The sequence below is a fragment of the Chrysochloris asiatica genome, unplaced genomic scaffold (genome assembly GCF_000296735.1).
Source record: "Chrysochloris asiatica unplaced genomic scaffold, ChrAsi1.0 scaffold00067, whole genome shotgun sequence".
NCBI lineage: Eukaryota > Metazoa > Chordata > Mammalia > Afrosoricida > Chrysochloridae > Chrysochloris > Chrysochloris asiatica.
In genome coordinates this window covers 6618081-6635973 of record NW_006408585.1, presented here as the reverse complement: position 1 = coordinate 6635973, position 17893 = coordinate 6618081, and the positions used below count along the sequence as shown (strand labels likewise).

Below are 17893 nucleotides of genomic sequence, written 5' to 3'. Positions count from 1 at the left end.
CAAGAAAAGGTGAAGTGTCAGCTGACCTGACTCTGCAGGGCCATCTTGAACTTTTGCAATCAGCATTCAGCTGAGATATTGGCTTGACAACACAAATGCACACCAGTGGCTAACAATGAGAAACGTGATTTTCCCTTATTTTGCATACCCTCCTGAGGACCAGAGTATGGTCAGCCCCCACTCTTACCTACCTCCTGCATAGCCCCTGATCTGCCACTGGTAGATTTGTCTAATGTAATGCTTCGTTTGATTTCTTGACTGCTGCTTCCAGTCAAGTGTTGATTGTGGATCCACGCAAAATGAAGTCTTTGGCAACTTTAATCTTTTCTCAGTCTATCAAAATGTTAGTTACTGGTCCAGTGGTTGCAATAGTACATGGACCGGGAACTGCCAGAAACACAAGTCTGATTCAGAAGAGGATGTGTAAGTAGGGATATAATTTCTGACTATTGTGCATAGTGTTGCTATGAGTTGGAACTGACTCAATGACATCTAATAACAATAACTATTGGAATGGAAATGGCAATATTTTAGCATATGCTCCAACTTCCCCAAATCTGATACTGTGCTAGAGGGAAAAAAAGACCCCAGAGTCCAACTAACTCCGTGTTAGGAGTCCTGATGTGGCACTATAGGGTAAGCACTGAACTGCTAACCTATTCTGTGCTTTTGTGTTGTTAAGTGCCATTGAGCCAGTCAGCATAGGGTTTCTGAGGAGTGACTAGTGGGTTTGAATCTCTAATCTTGTGGGTAACTTATTTTAAAATGCCACACTATTCTGTTTGTTGTTGTTGTTGTTGTGTGTCGTGGAGTCGGTTCCAACTCATAGTGACCCTGTACAGGGTTTCCGAGACTGTAAATCTTTATGGGAGCAGACCGCCTCTTCTTTCTCCTGCGGAACCGCTGGTAGTTTCGAACTTCCGACCTTGCGGCTCACAGCCCAATTAGTAACCACTACGCTACTGCAAGTATTCTATTAGCCTATTCTATTCTACTGTAGTTGCTAAGTGCAGTTGAGTTGTTTCTGACTCACAGCGACCGAGGAGTGTAGGTAAACTTGAACCACTGACCTTGCAGTCCAGCACATTACCCTGCAGTGCCACACCAGGGCTCCATTCTATTCTATAAGACTCTTCTATCAAGCCTTTAAATGAGACAAAGACACAAGAAACACAAAATCATCCAGATGCAGGAAACTGTCAGTATGAAGTTAATGGAGTCCACTGGTTCATAGCCATGGTTTCCATACGTATACACGATCATGATTGGTGGCAGGCACAATCCATTACTGTCACACATAGGACCATACAAGTGGGGAAAGAGCCATGATTGTATACATATATAATGCTTACATATATGAAAAGCTTATAGTATTGGTTCTAGGAGTTTGACCACCTGGTTACCTGGTGATGGAAGCATGACTCATGACCATGAAGCCTTGACCCATATTCACCAAAGCCTCAACTTTTAACTTAAATTAGATGATATATGACTATTTTGGGTAAATTGTCAAAGACACACCCACTTAAGTTACCTAGTTATTTGTGTCAGCCTGAATACAAACTGCCCCACCATGAGCTTACTTAGCATTTATAATCTGCTTTCAACTACATTCTTCCTGAGGACATACAGCGACTCCCTGGGCTTGCCCAAACTTGCCTAGGTACTTTAGCCACAAAGCTGAAGTACTATAAAGAACTTGAAAGTCACCTGAATTTATATCTAGACTCAAAGTAGAGTTAAAACTCCTGCTCTAGACTGAAGCCTCTACAAGCCAAGAGCCTTAGAATTTAACCTAAAATACAATATTAAATCTCTGATCTTGAGATTTTGCCTATATTGACAATGAAATGTCTAGTAAAAGTATCACATTATCTGAATCTCCTTATTTAGGGAGTATCTTAATAGTCCTGATATTTATTTTGAACTCAATTTGCTTTGTCAATGATTATTTCAACTTTGGAATCAACTACTCTTACCCTTTTGTCAATCGGCATAACATAATCCATTAAGACAATGTTCTACATCGTAAATGAGTAGCAACTGAGATCTACATTGTTTGACGAATAGTGACTGGTATCTTAAAAGCTCATGAATGACCAACAAGTTACAACTATTGGTCTTCCCTGTCTGGAGGAAAGAAGAGTGATGTAAATTGAAGATACTTGGAAACAATGAGCTAAATGTACTAGCAGACCATGTGAACATCAGTCTACAAGACCCTGAGACCAAAAGAACCAGATGAAGCCCACCAACTGCTCTGAAAGGGATCATGCTAGAAGGTCCTGGATAGAATGGGAGAAAATGTGGAACAAAATCTCAAAATTATCTTTAAAAGACTGGGTCAGATGAGTGTCACAGAGATGAAGTACACACTGCTGAAAATATCCATGATGACACCTTCTGGAAGATAACACACGGGGAAATCTGTTTAGCAAACCATGAAGGAGCAGATTATCCATGCCTATGAGTTTGATATTGTTGAGAAGAAAAATCTGAGTGGTTCTGAGGAGGATTTTCTAGAAGGAAAGACTCCAGCAATTGATAAGCATGGTAAGAAAAGGTCTTGCACAAGATTAGTCAAGGAAGATCTTGGGGGTAAAATACAGAATATACTGGAAAGATTTGGAGCTGACATTAACAAGTTTCTTGCAAAGAAAAACAGATCAGAACTGTATACCAAGGCTTCTCTCAAAAGTAGTAAACAAAATATTGAAAATATTTGGAAAACGCAATAAGAACAAAGACAGAAACTGAGTCAGGAATCTTCTCAGCAGTTTCTGACTTTGTTTCAGCAGTGGGATACGGATATGCAGAAAACTGAGGAACAAGAAGAAAAACTGACTAATATGTTTTGACAGCAACAAAAGATTTCTAACAATGTAGAACTATTCAGAGCCAGAGACTGAAAGCAATTAAACAGTTATATGAGCAGTTTGTAAAGAGTATGGAGGAAATGATGAAGAATCATGAAAACCTTCTGAATAGTGAGCAAAATGAACTTAGAAAAGAAATGGCTATGTGGTAGAAAAAAAATTGTGATGGATACTCAGCAGCAAGAGATGGCAAGTGTTCGAAAGTCTCTGCAATCCATGTTACTCTGATGACTTTTTGAAGAAAGAACTTGAACCTAAGTAATACACAATTATAACATTAACTAAGGATATGTAGGAGTCCTGGTGTGGCACTGTGGCTTAATGCGCCATACTACAAAGCCATTTGAACTGCAAGGTCAGTGGTTCAAGCTCACCAGCTGCTCCTAGAAAACCCTATACAGGGTCGCTATGGGTCGGAACCAACTCAACGACACTTAACAACAACAACAAGGATATGTGTCTTTACAGTGGTTTAAAAATTCTAGTTTAGATTATCACGTTCTGTTATTATTAGTTTGTTTGTTAAGTGCAAGATCCCCTTTCTGTAAACCCTGAATAAAATATAAAGAGCTTTGTGAGTAGCAGCAATTCTAAAGCTTTATGTATCGGTCTTTCAGCTCTTTGCTATTAACAGTGAACTTTTCTCCCAAACACTGTCAACTAACTTTGGCAATAAAGATTATTTAAATTAAAAAAAAAAAAAAAAAGACTGGGATGACTGGTCAGTTTACTGGTAGAACCCTGAGACTGGGGCTCTTGGTCATCCTTCAGATCTAGAATGGAACTCACTCTCATGGCTCAATATTCAGTTGAACAATAGTATATGGAGGATGTGGAGTGAGAGATAAACACTAATGAGGCGCATATATCATGGAATGAATGCTCCACCATCCAACATCAGAGGGGCAGTATTTGTCTAGCTACAAAGTATTTGCCTAGGGTACTATTTGTGTTGGTGAGGAGAGAAAGGGACTGGAAACAAGAAACACAGGTTGGAACTGAATTGTGTGATGCTGAATTGAAGGGAATGCAATGGAGATGAAATGAAGTGTATGATTTGTGGAATGGAAAACTGATGACCTGCTCTGTAAACCTTCATCATTTAGTTCTCAAATAACTTAGCCAATCTTTTTCTATTTTTTGCTGCCAAAGGGAAGACCTTACAGCAGAAGCATATATGGGTTGTAAGAATTGGCCATATCATTCTGGGAGATAGGCAGGCCTCTCTTTCCACTTGCTACTCTAGGAAAGTGTGATAGATAAAGTGAGTGGAAGACAGTCTCGCAGCTGGCCAGCCACAGTAATGGAGCCTCAGTAGGCTATTCCTGCCTTTTAAAGCAATAGACCCTCCCCACCCACTGTTATATACTGATCTACCTTGTGAAAGGTTTTCTAGACTGAAACATGCTCTTTGAGAGAGAGAGAAATCTGGGTTCAAATCCCAAAGCCTCTATTTCTCATTTTGGTTGGGCAAGGTACCTAAACTCTGTGAACCCCTGTGCCCTCATGTGTGAACAGAATAGGAGAAAATCATAGAGAATTTGCAGGGTTGTAAAGAGTCCTGGTGTGGGGCTGTGGGCTAATGCGTCAGACTGCAAAGTCATTTGAACTGCAAAGTCGGTGGTTCAAGCTCATCAGCTGCTCCTTGAAAACCCTATACAGGGTCGCTATGGGTCAGAATCAACTCGACGGCACTCAACAACAACAACAAGGATTTAATGAGCTACATTTTTAAAATGCCTAGCACTGGCATTGATGTAATGCAGGCTTCCCTGATGGTTCCCAACTCTGCGAGTTAGAATATACTTTACCACTAACTTTATTTAAAATATGCCAAGAGTTTTTGCGTAAGGATCCAGGGATCTAAGGAGAAGTCAATAAGATGATCACCAACACAGAAACCAGCAGACTGTTCTGATCCCCATCTATCACTAATAAAATAAGTGCTTAACTTTCATTCTTTCATTGAACAAATACTTATTAAACACAACTCCTACTGTGGCTCTATAGGATCAGCACTCAACTTCAAACCACAGGTTGACAGTTCAAACCCACCTCAGAAACCTTATATAAGATTGTTGTGAACACAGGAACTGACTCGATGGCATTCAACAACAATGACAACAAAATTAAATGCCAGTCATTGTTCTGGGCCCTAGGGAAATAGCAGTGATGAGAAAAAAGACAAAAATCTCTGTCCTTAGAGGGTTTACATTCTATTGCAACTTGAGAGGAAGCTTCAAAAAGTTCATGAAAAAATGGAATTCAATGACAATAGAATATATGTTATGGATCCAGGTATCTGATTTTATTACTGATTTCTGCATAATTTTAAACCAAAATTAATTGTGTAAAAAATATTTAGGCAAAACTTGACTGGCAACTATTTTGTACCATGTGGCATGGACATGGGGACACTTGTTCTATTCAACTGGCGGCTGGACTGGGTTGGAGGGTCCAAAACAGTTTCATTCCTGATACCTGACACCTCCTCAGGAAGGCAGGAAAGTTGGATTCAGAGAAGGCCCTTCTCCCACTCTATGGAATCTTAAGATCTCCAGATGTGGTCTTCCCAGCAGGATGTTGACGCTTCTTATTTGGGGGCTGGCTTCTCCCAGAGTCAGTATTCTAAGAGATCGAGACTGAGGTTGAAAGCCTTCTGGTGAGCCAGCTTTGGAAGTCAAGCAGCATCACTTTAGTTGCATTCTGCTGTTATGAGTAGCATTGTCTGCTTTTGTTAAGTGCTGTCAAGTCGGTTCTGACTCAAGTGACCCTGTATAGGGTTTCCAAGGAGTAGCTGTTGAGTTTGAATTGCTGACCTTGCGATTCAAACTGACTTTGTGGTCCAGTGCTTTATCCTACAGTGCCATACCAGGACTCCATCGTGGTCTGTTGTTGTTATTGTTAAGTGCTATCAAGTCGGTTCCAACCCATAGCGACCCTGTGTTGGGTTTCCGAGGAGCAGCTGGTGAGCTTAAACTGCCGACCTTGCAGCTCAAACAGCTTTTCAGTCTGGCGCATTAACCCGCAGTGCCACACCAGGACTCCAGCATGGTCTGTAGGGAAAGGGAATTAGACCCACCTCTCGAGAGTCTCTGACCATCCCCATTCTTTATTTTATATGTATTTTCTCATTTCATCCTTACCATAGTCCAAAGTAGGGAGCTCTGGTGGTTACGAATCAGGCTGCAAACCTGAAGGTCTACAGTTTGAAACTACCAGCTGTTCCGTGAGAGAAAGATGAGGCTTTCTGCTCCTGTAAAGATTTACAGCCTTGGGAACCCTGTACAGGGTCGTTATGAGTTGGAACCAACTCCAGGGCACATCACCACCACCACCATAGTCTAAAGTAGAGTTGACCATAATGATGTGGATGGAGAAAATCTTTCAGGACCTTGATTAGCTGATCAGAGTGCAACTCAAAATGAGAAGAAACAGCAGCAAATATCCATTAATAATGGGAATATAGAATGTACTCAGTATGAATCTAGGAAAACTAAGTTGTCAAAAATGAAATGGATCAGTCTAGGAGCAGAGGTCTCTGGGACCATCAATGGAGAAGAGCGGAGTGCGAGACCCTACTCAGAGAAGCAGTGATGCCAGAGACGGAGGCAGAGATGACGATGCGGAGAGATGGAGCAGCTGGAGACTTTAGATCCAGAGAGGGAGAGAGGCAGTGTGCTGATGACCAGGTAGTGTATACCCTTTGGTTGGATGGTGATGCATGGAGGGGATGGTATCCATGGCAATGAAACGATATACGATAGAATGGATATAAAACTAATGTTCTCCTATGTAAACTATCACTTAATTCACAATAAAACATTTAAAAAAACTGAAATGGCACACAAAGATGAATATCCTAGCCTTAGTGAGCTGACATGCACTGGTATTGGCCACTTTGAATCAGACAGCCATATGGTGGGAACAACAAACTGAGGAGGAATGGCATCACATTCATCATCAAGAAGCGCATTTCAAGACCTATCTTGAAATACAATGTTGGCTGTGGTAGATAATATCCATATGCCTACAAGGAAGACCAGTTAATATCATTATTATTCAAATTTATGCACTAACCACTAAATCAGTCATGCTGAAATTGAAGAATCTATCAATTTCTTCAGGCTGAAATTGATTCAACATGAATAAGGTTATGTGTTGATAATTACTGGCGATTGGAATGTGTAAGTTGTTAATAAAGAGGAAAGATCCGTAGTTAGAAAATGTGAACTTGATGATAGAAACGATGCTGGAGACTACATGATAGGATTTTGTAAGACCAACAACTTGCGAATACCTTTTCAACAACATGAAAGGTGACTATATATGTGGAGCTCACCACATGGAATACACAAGGATCAAATTGGCTACGTTTATGGAAAGAGAAGATAGAGAAGCTCAATATCATCAAACAAAAGCAACTAGGGACAGACTATGGGACAGACCATCTGTTGCTCCTATGGAAGTTCAGACTGAAGCTGAAGAAAATTAAAATAAGAGCTAAAATATGACGTTGAACATATTCTGCCTGAATTTAGAGACCATCTCAAGACCAGATTTGACACATTAGACAAAAGCCAGATGATCAAAGATCAGAAGACCAGAAACGATATATGATAGGATGAATGTAAAGCTAATGTTCTCCCATGTAAGCTATCACATAATTCACAATAAAACATTAAAAAAAAGAAGATCAGAAGACCAAAAGAGTTGTGGGATGACATCAAGAGCATAATACATGAATAAAGCAAAAGGTCATTAAAAAGAAAAGAAAGAAAAGACAAAAATAGATGTCAGAACAGACTCTGAAGCTTGCTCTTAAGTGCAGAGGATCTGAAGTAACTGGAAGAAATAAGAAAGTCAAAAAGCTGAACAGAAAAATTTAAAGGGCAACCCCAGAAGACAAAGTAAATTATTACAATGCAATATGCAAAGTCCTGGAATTATAAACCAAAAGGGAAGAACATGCTCAGCATTTCTCAAGCTGAAAGAACTGAAGAAAAATTCAAGCTTCAACTTACAATATTGAAGGATTCTATGGGCAAAATATGGAGTCCTAGTAGTGTAGTAGTTACCACTTGGGCTGCTAACCTCAAGGTCAGCAGTGCAAACCTACCAGCTGCTCAGTGGGAGAAAGATGGGACTTTCTACTCCCATAAAGATTTACACCCTCAGAAACACTATACAGGGTCACTATGAGTCGAAACCAACTCCACAGCCCATCACCACCACCATCAAAAATATTATGAGGTTCAGCCATCTCAAGCGGTAGCATATGATCTAGAATCGATGGTATTGAAGAAACAACTCCAAGTAGCTCTGAAGGCATTGGTGAAAAGCAAGATTCCAGGAACTGGCAGAATACAAATCGAAATCTTTCAAGTAACTACTGCAGCACTGAAGATATTCACTGGCCTATGCCAAGAAATTTGGAAGACAGCTATCTAGCCAACCACTTGAAAAGATCCATATTTGTGTCCATTCCAAACAGAGGCGATCCGATGCAACAGGGAAATCATAGAACCATACCATTAATATCATATATAAGTAAATTTTTGCTGAAGATAATGCAAAAATAGTTGCAGCAGTATACCAACTGGGGACTTCCAGAAATTCAAGCTGGATTCAGAAGAAAACTTGGAACTAGGGATACCATTGTCAACATCAGATGGATCTTGGCTAAAAGCAGAAAATATCAGAAAGATATTTGCTTGTGATTTACTAACAGGCAAAGGCATTCTACTGTGTAGATCATAACAAACTTGGATAACATTACAAAGAATGAGTATTCCAGAACACTTAATTGTACACATGAGGAACTTGTACATAGAATAAGAGTCAGTTGTTTGAGCAGAACACGGGCTATTGAATGGCTTAAAATCAAGAAAGTTGTGCATCAGGGTTGCATCCTTTCACAGTACTTATTTAATCTGTATGTTGAGCAAATAATCTGAGAAGCTGAATTATCTGAAGAAGAACTTATCATCAGAATTGAAGGAAGACTCATTAACAAACTGCAATATGCAGATGACAGAATCCTGCTTTCTGAAAATGAAGAGGACTTAAAATACTGATGAAGATCAGAGACAGCAACCTCCAGTATGAATTGCACCGCAATGCAAAGAACACAAAAATACTCACAGCTAGATCGATAAATAACATCATGATAAACGGATGAAAGATTGAAGGTGTCAACAACTTTATTTTGCCTGTATCCACAATTAGCACTCATTGAAATAGCAGTCAAGATATCAAAGGACCAACTATTGCATTAGGCAAATCTGCTGCAAAAGACCTATTTAAAGTATTAAAGAGCAAAGTTGTCACTTTGAGAACTAAGGTGTGCCTAACCAAAGCCATGGTATTTTCAATTACCTCCTATGCATGTGAAAGTTGGACAATGAATAAGGAAGGCTGTAAAAGAATTGATGTATTTGAATTATGATGATGGAGAATATTAAAATTACTATGGACTGCCAGGAGAACAAACAAATCTGTGTTGGAAGAAGAACAGACAGACTGATCTTTAGAAGCAAAGAAGGCCAGACTTCATGTCTCATACTTTGGGCATGTTGTCAGCATAAGAACATCATGCTTGGTGAAGTAGAAGGTTAGTGAAAAAAGAGGATGATCCCCAACAAAATGGACTTACACAGTAGCAGCACAATTTGCTGAAACATAACAATTGTGAGAATGGTGCAGGAACGGGCAGTGTTTCATTCTGTTGTGCTTGGGGTTATGATGAATTGAAACTGACTCAAGGGCCCCTAACAGTAGTAATAGCAATAGTCTTATAAGGAGTCCCTGGACAGTGAACATGGTTAATGGTGGTGGTGGTTGGATGCCACCGAGTTAGTTCCAACTCATAGCAACCTGTATACAGACAGGATTTCTGAGGCTGTAAATCTTTACGGAGCAGAAAGCCTCATCTTTCTCCCAAGGTGCTGCTGGTGGATTAGAACTGCTCATCTTGGTGTTAGAAGTCTAGTTCATAATCCACTACGCTTCCAGAGCTCCTTAAATTGTCAACAGTAATGGCTAATACACTCAGCTACTTTCATGAAGGTTGGAGGTTCCAGCTCACCCTGAGGCACATCAGAAGAAAGTTCTGGTGATCTCTGACAAATCAACCATTGAAAACTTTATGGAGTATACTTCTGACACACATTGGGCCACCATGAATCAGAGATGGCACCACAGCATTTGGTTTTGACAACAGTATGAGGTAGTTAGTTGTACATCATGCTCATTATAGAGGCAATGAAACTGAGACAGATAAAATAACCCAAACTGATACAGCCAATCAGTGGCATAGCATGAATTAAAAAGCAGAAATCAAATTCCAGAGTGCAGTTTTCAAAGCACAACACTTCAGTCCCTCAAATGATTTACATTACCTTGGATAATTTATTTGAGATCTGTAGGTCTCAGTTTCTCATGCACAGAGTGAGAGGCAACTTCTACATTTTAATCCTATATCTAGTATAATAGTAGCTGTTTCTACTGGATTTAGAAATATATTTGTAACAAGAACTTTCATTATGGGTTGGTGCCTAATCTCAATTTTACAGAAAGAAGCAAATTAAGTCACAAGAAAGTAGAGCACGTTGTACAAACCTGTATAATCTTTTCCCCCCTCAAAACAATGAAATAATGAGTCATTAACCAAGGCATTTAGTGATGTGTACAGAAAGTGACTAAAATACATAATAGAATTAGTAAATCAAACAGTGGAAGGCAAACTCAGACAGGACTCCTTGCCCATCAGGACAGGCCAAAGCAAACAAGAATATTTTGTATTGTGCTGTGAAGGTCAATAAACACAGACATTGCCAGTTCAGGAGACACAGAGAGATGTAGAAAGCAGGGCGTTTGGAATTAAGCCTAACCCCAAAATTCAAACCAGAGAATAGGGTTTAGACACAAGCACTGTATCTAAGTGGCCTGAAGGTGACTTGGGAAAAAACAACCAACAAAGTTCTGGATTCCAGAAAACTACTTTACCAGGCAATTTCAGGATGAATAAGTTTGATTACTATTTCTTAATTATAATTATGCTCATGATGAACCTGTACGTAGAACAAGAGGCAGCTGTTAGAACACAAGGGAATACTGAATGAGGTTTAACATCAGGAAAGGTGTGCACCAGGGTTGTATCCTTACACCATACTTCTTCAATCTGTATGCTGAGCAAATAATCCAAGAAGCTGGGTTATATAAAGAAGAAAGTGGCATCAAGATTGGAGATAGACTCATTAACAACCTGTGTTATGCAGATGACACCACTTTACCTGCTGGAAATGAAGGCGGTGGTGCCCACTATAACGACCCTTTATGTGTTTCCAAAGTTGTATATCTTTATGGGAGCAGAAAACTTCATCTTTCTCCCTCAAAGAAGTTGGTAGATTCAAACTGCTGACCTTGTGGTTAGCAGCCCAATTAGTAGCACACTACACAACCAGGGATTCTGCTGGAAATGAAGAGGATTTAAAAGTACAATGGACCTGAAATACTTTTTGATGAAGATCAAAGACCACAGCCTCCAGTGTGGATCACACTTCAATGTATAGAAAATATAAATCTTCACATCTGGACCAATAAATAATATCATGATAAATGGAGAAAAGAGTGAAGTTGTCAAAGACTTCATTTTGCCTGGATCCACAATTAACACTCATGGACGCAGTAGTGAAGGGATCAAACCAAGTATTGCATTAAGCGAATCTGCTGCACAAGACCTCTTTAAAGTATACAAGAGCAAAGATAACAGTTTGAGGACTAAGGTGCACCTGACTCAAGCCATGGTATTTTCAATCACCTCATAGGCATGTGAAAGTTGGACAGTGAATAAGGATGACCAGAGAAGAACTGATGTGTTTCAGTTGTGGTGTTGGAGGAGAATATTAAAATACCATGGACTGCCAAAATCCAAACCATTCTGTTGTAGGAAATGCAGCCAGAATGCTCCATGGAGCCAGGATGGTCAGACTTTGTCTCTCACACTTTAGACATATTATCAGGTGGGACCAGTTCCTGGAGAAGGATATCATGTTTGGAAAAGTGGAGGTTCAGAAACAAAGAGGCCCCTGGCAAGATGGATTGGCACAGTGGCAACATCAGTGGGCTCAAACGCAGCAACAATTGTGAGGTCGGCATAGGACTGGGCAGTGTTTCATTCTGTTGTGCATAGTGTCGCTAAGAGTTGGTGCCAACTCATGACACCTAGCAAAAAAAAAACCCAATATGAAAAAGACTATTGAATTCCTTTTCATGAAGCATTTTAAAGATCTAATGTCTCTTGGAGTTCATCTTGGAAAAAACTAAGACTTTAGATTCTAAGAATCCTTTCTTAGGGGTTCTTGGTGACATAGTGGTTTAAGGGTTGGGCTGCTAAGCAAAATGTCAGTGGCTTGAACCCAACATCTGTGGGAGAAAGATGAGGCAGTCTGCTTTTACTAAGATTCACAGCCTTGGAAACCCTTCAGAACAGTTCTACTGTGTCCTATAGGATCATTATGAGTCAGAATGGATTTGTAAGTTTTGGTTGGCGAGGTGGTGCTAAGAAATCAGCATAGCTCCAGGTCATGAATATTTTCTCGAATATACTCAAAAGAAGCCTTTGATTTTGGCAATAACCCTGAAAGTGGAGCCAGTTTAACTGTGGATTCAGCATTTTAGGTGGTGGTAGGGGTGGAAGATTAGGGCTGGACAGTAATAACAGGTTTGGGAATCTGGAATTATTTTTGACAGAATAGGTCACTGGGCATGGCACAGTGGATTTACTTAATTCAGGTATCCTAGTCAGTCTTTGTAACTCCTACCAAGGGCATTGGTCCATTTTGCCATCCCACTAGAATTTAAATCATCTATCTCAGAAGTAGGAACCAGGGAGCTCACTACCATCTAGGAAGAAGAGCCAGGAGTGGAGCATATCCTTTGGATGCTGAGATCCTGTGCTAAATGTCCTAGATCCAGGAGACAGAGGGCTGTAAGTCCGGAGAAGCAGTCGTGAAGTGGTAGAGAAGCAGTCATAGAGTCAGTAGAACCAAGAACAGAAGACAGAGTAGAATGGTGACCTTCCCAATTCATGGTGTAAGTAAAGCTGAGTGCCTTCAGGCAGGAGGCTCACTAACAGAGTGGGTTTCCTCCAGGTAGTAATCTGGGAAGTGAAGTTTCCAGACCTAAAGAACTAGAGTGGAGCACCTTTGGCCAGAGGCTTATGGCAGACTAGTGTGTCTTTTAGGCATTTATTGGCAGCACTAAAGGAGCTTTGTAGCACTTGTCTAAGTAGGGCAGCAGCCAAGGGGCAGTGTGACTGAGAGGCCAAGCACTAAAGAGAAACATGCCTGATCAGAAGAACTGTATACTGAGCATTTCTGATCCTGAATTGTAACATGTTAACTTCCCTAATATACCCCATAATTGTGAGTGTAGGCTGTGAGTTCTATGTGGCCATTGCATTGCATTATAAAACCCAGCAGAGAAGTAGAGTGCCTTGGGAGGGACAGTTGATGTCAGAATTGGTAAAGAAGGAATGTATAACCTCAGAAGGTTATACCTTTTTTACACTGGGCAATGCCCAGCAAATCTGATGATCTCATTTTTCTCTATTAGTCAATGTTGCGCTATGGATAAGCACTGGGCCTCAAGAAAGGTTTGAACTCTAAGGTTGGTGGTTCAAACTCACCAGCTGCTCTTTGGAAACCCTATACAGGGTTGCTATGAGTTGGAATCAATTTAACAGCACTTAACAACAATGATCAGTCAGTTATTATTGCAATAATATTGCATATCAAACAACCATAAATTTGTAATAACCTGATTAGCATTTTCTTCTCACTGTTGGGTCATCTAGGGAAGATCTCTGTGCTTGAGTTGGGTTCAGGTCTGCTCCACATATGTCTCCTTCAACATCTAACAGGTATCCAGGGTATGTTACTCTTATGGTAAAAGTGCAAGAGGATAGAACCTTTAAGGCAGCAAGTCAAACCATACAGGCACATTTAGAGCCTTTGCTTGGATGTGTTTGCTCATATTCTGTTGGCCAAATAAGTCACACAGTCAAACCCAGTGAAACGGGGAATTATAATTACCTCAAGGAGAAGGCATGGAAAAGTCAAATAACAAAAGGGTGGGGCGGATGCATATTGAAAAATTTGAAATATTTATCTGCTTAACCAAGAAATTTCACTTACAAAATCTAATCCCAGTGAAATTATCATGGGCATACCCAGAGCTATACCTACAAAGATGTCCCTGAAAGCATTTTCTATATTTAAAGACATTGGAAACAGTTGAAATTTAACAAGAGGGAATTATTTGAATAAATTCTAATCTTACCATATAATAGAATCAAGCCTATGCAGCAATTTAAAAGGTTAACAGCATGAGTAACAAGTATTATATCTGTCTATCAGTCAGGCACTTCGTTAAGTGCTGAGCATGCATAATTTTATGTAATCACAAAACGTGGGTAGTATAATTATTTCCATGAGGAAATTGAGGCACAAGGGAACTAAAGCAATTTGCTCAGGGTCACTCAGAACACTAGAACACTCAGCACTGTCTGTGTGATCTAGTCTAGTCTTTAATCCTTGTTTTATAAAGCTTTCCCATATGTAATGGCATTCAGAATGTTCATATTGTTTACTCATTGCATTAGACCTATCACATGTGTTTATTATATAAACATTACCAGTGGGAGGCAGTATGCAGGAGAGCATATTGGTTAAAGGGGCAAGCTTGGAGCTATCTTGACCGCTTGTGAGAACTTGCTAATGAGCATCATTTAGGTTCACAAGGGTAGAGAAATTTTTCCTGCCAAAATTTATAACATTATTCATGGGCCATACAAAATTATCAACTTAAAAATTAGCCTGCTATATTTGGTCAAATATTTAATTAACTTGCCCCTAATGTGATGACTAAGGAGCTCTGGTAGTGTAGTGGTTACGAATCCGGCTGCGAACCTTAAGGTCAGCGGTTCAAAACTACCAGCCGCTCCGCGGGAGAAAGATGAGGCTTTCTACTCCCGTAAGGATTTACACCCTTGGAAACCCTGTACAGGGTCGCTATGGGTCAGAACCTACTGGACGGCACTTAACAACAACAATGTGATGACTAAGGAGCTCTGGTAGCGTAGTGGTTATGAATCGGACTGTTAATCTCACGGTCAGCAGTTCGAAACTACCAGCTGTTCCGCGGGCGAAAGATGAGGCTTTATGCTCCTGTAAAGATTTCCAGCCTCGGAAACCCTGTACAGGGTCACTATGAGTCGGAACTGACTCCACAGCACATAACAACAACAAATAGCCCGTGAGCCGAGAGGTTCCCCACTCTGATTTAGGACAATTATTTAGGCTCTTCATACTTCCCTGTGACCATATACAAAATAGTAATTATACCTCCCTCACCAGTTAACCTGCTGCCATCAAGTCCATTTTGACTGATATGATCCCATGTGTGTCAGCTACTCTGACACATATGGGATCATATCATGTGCACATGATATGGGATCATACTATGAGCACAGTAGAACTGTGCTCCATAGACTTTTTATCAACTGAGTTTCAGAAGGACTTGAAACTGGCCAGGCCCTTCTTCTCAGACACCTCTGGGTGGCCTTGAGTTTCCGAACTTTCAGATAGCTGTCTAGTGCAGTAACTATTTGTACTACAAGGACACCGATCTCACAGTTTTGTTTTGTTTTTATCCCAAGTGAATAAAGCAACAAAGAACGTTTCCAACAACTTGGCAAATATTAAAAACGTATGTAAGGTTAACTATTACTTTTATCACTAGGTAGTGGGATTATGTGTGATTTTTATATTCTCTGCTATTTTCTATAGTAAATAATCTTGTTGCAATGAAAAAGTATGAAATTAAAAAAATATATTGTTGTCATGATTTCCCATGGCCTGTAAAGTTTAAAATCCTTGTTATAAAATCCCAATCACCCACCTAGAACATCTCTTTTTTTCTGTCCTGCTGGAGTACTCATTCATTCTTAAAAAGCAGATGCAACATCACCTTGATGGTGGAAATGTTGAACATACCTCTTTAATAGCACTTTACATGGACAGTCTGTGTGTTTCCATGAGTCCATTTAAGTTCGTTCTTATTTGTTGAAGACTGAATTGTCCATCTTTGAATCCTGACACCAAGTCCAGCACTTGGCACATGAACAATGGAGTTTGGTTTAAATCAACCTATTCAGCTATTTGGAGTCCTCATGTGGCACTGTAGGATAAGCACTACTCTGCAAGGTCAGTTTGAACTACAAGATCAGCAGTTCAAATCCACCAGTTGCTCTTCGGAAACCCTATACAAGGTCACTATGAATCAGAACCAACTCGACAGCACTTAACAACATTTTTCCACCACCAATATGTTTGCAGCAAAGGTAAATACTCATGTACAAGTATCCTCTGTCAAACCTTTATATATTTGTGGGTCCAGTCCCGCTCTTACTCCCACCTGTGTATCTCTCCTTGCATCTACCTGTGTTGCTGTTGTTAAGTGAATCTACCTGTAGATCACTGTTACTGCAAGATTATGTGGTGGTAGTGACAGTTGTGTGCCATTGAGTTAGTTCCCACTCATAACGACTCTGTATAGGGATTCTGAAACTGTAAATGTTTATGGGAGCAGAAAGCCTCATCTTTCTCCTGATTGGTGGATTCGAGCAGCTGACCTTCTAGTTTGCAACCCAATGTGTAACCACGACACCACTGGGGCTCCTTGAAGGATTGTGTATATAACAGTCTTTACCTCTATTCCTTTAACTCATGCCCTCTTCCTTATGTCTTCCCCTGCCTTCATTATTCTGCCAACTTCCCTCTTGCTCTATATTGGCTTCCCTGTCACCTGAACTAACACGTGTCTATCCTCTAAGCAGCGAATACTCTTCATTCTCTCCCATCCCTGTTAACCATCAGATAATGTTTCTTTTAGCATTGACATCTTTTCTTGACTTTTTATAATAGTAGTCTCAAACAATATTTGTTCTTTTGTGATTCACTCAGCATAATGCCCTCCAGATTCATCCATGCTGTGAGATTTATTATTGTTCAGCGTTGATTAGTTTTCCATTGTGTGTGTGTACCAAAGTTTGTTTATCCATTCTTCCATTGATGGGCATTTAGACTGTCTCCATCTTTTTGCTCTTGTGAATAGTACTGCAGTGAACACGGGTGTGCATATATCTATTTGTGTCACAGCTCTTATTTCTTAAGGATATATACTAAGTAGAGGGATTTCTGGGTCATTTGGTATTTCTATTTCCAACTTTCTTAGGAGTCACCACCAGGCTGTGATCTTAATGACTAAAATCTAAACAGGATCTTTTCTCTTGACAGAGCCATTGGGGTGTTTGAACAGCTAACAGTTAGTTAGCAGTTGAGTGCTTAGCCATTGTGTCACAAGGGCTGCTCATTCCCATTTGGTGGTGTTGGTGATGGTGGTGGTATGCCAGGGCATGGGTTCCAACTTACAGTAAGCCTGCATAGGGTTTCTGAGGCTGTAAATCTTTATGGGAGCAGAAAGCCTCATCTTTCTCCCATGGAACAGCTGGTAGTTTCAAACTGCTGACCTTGAGGTTAGCAGCCTGACTCGTAACCACTACATTACCAGAGCATCTTAGTGCTAGTAAAATAAGTTTTCCAAGTCATGAATAGTACATTTATACTAAGAAGTCCGGAGTCCTGGTGTGGCACTGTAAGATAAAGCACAGGACCTCAAGATCGGTTGTTCAAACTCACCACCCGCTCCTTGGTAACCCTATACAGGGTTGCTATGAGTCAGAACAGATTTGACAACACTTAACAACAGCAACAACAACCAAGAAGTCTAGGGGCACCTATCTGATAAAGTAAACAAGAATCCACTTATTAAATATATAAAATATTATTACATACCCTAAGTTTGAGCATAAGGTAGTTTGGTTTTTCTTCAGCACCAGTTCTATGTAGCACACAATTCAAAAAACAAACACTCAAACCAAACTTCTAAACCTG

At 40.1% G+C, this 17893-nt stretch overlaps 1 pseudogene; it reads left to right on the top strand.

The window, feature by feature from the left end:
- Window positions 1-2393: 2393 nt before the first annotated feature.
- Window positions 2394-3104, top strand: LOC102817272 (annotated as a pseudogene).
- The last annotated feature ends 14789 nt before the right edge of the window (window positions 3105-17893 follow it).